Genomic DNA, 808 nt, shown 5'->3' on the forward strand with positions numbered 1-808 from the left:
ACAAGAAGATAAGAGCAATAAACTTTTTTTTTTCATGCCTCTCAGAAAATTTTAAAGCAAGGTCATGATTCTGTCACTTTACAGATAACAAAATGTTGGTAAAAGAAAAACTTCTTTGTGTTTTAAAATCCAAACGAACACAAAAGTGTTAAAATTAAGTCTTATATTTCTATTAAAAGTTTTATTTTAATTTTTAAAGTATTTACAAAATTATGTGAAAAATAATGTGGTTAACCTTTTTAAACAATATAGTTAATTTAATGCACAGTGAACACCTAGGTGTGCTTTATAGTACCCTTAGTTTTAACTTTGTGCTACAGCAATGGTTGTTCTTTATTTCTGCATTAAAAGAACTATTATTTTAAGTGCATTCAAAATATCAGCACATTATACAAATCTGTATATTTGTGTCGCAGTGAAAAAATAATATAAATGAAAAATATATTATATATAATTTTATAAGTAATATATAAAAGTAACTAAACTTTATAAGCAAATTAACTAGTATTAAATATAATTTTAGTCTTAAGTTCTAAGTGTGTAAATGTATCAGATGTCTTTAACTATATTTTATAATAATCTAAGCATTTAGTTAATTTAGTATATAATATTTTTTACAAATTATTCACATAAAGTCTTCATAGTAAAAACAGTTGTTTGTTTTTTAAAAAATCAGTTTTTATACCTTTAATAATCATAGTTCATGCTATTGTGTTTAATCATAAAAATTTTAACACTTTATTGCAGCTGTCTTACTGTTCTACTGCAAAACCAATTTAAATAAAACCTATTCATTTACAGCAAATGA

General features: G+C 22.6%; 1 non-coding gene across 1 annotated transcript; it reads left to right on the forward strand.

The window, feature by feature from the left end:
• The first annotated feature begins 260 nt into the window (after positions 1–260).
• Positions 261–390, forward strand: LOC125997757 (small nucleolar RNA SNORA22). Its single transcript, XR_007491777.1, has one exon. It is a non-coding gene; the product is annotated as a small nucleolar RNA SNORA22 (small nucleolar RNA).
• Positions 391–808: the final 418 nt, after the last annotated feature.

The sequence above is a fragment of the Suncus etruscus genome, chromosome 19 (genome assembly GCF_024139225.1).
Source record: "Suncus etruscus isolate mSunEtr1 chromosome 19, mSunEtr1.pri.cur, whole genome shotgun sequence".
In the NCBI taxonomy this organism is placed as follows: domain Eukaryota; kingdom Metazoa; phylum Chordata; class Mammalia; order Eulipotyphla; family Soricidae; genus Suncus; species Suncus etruscus.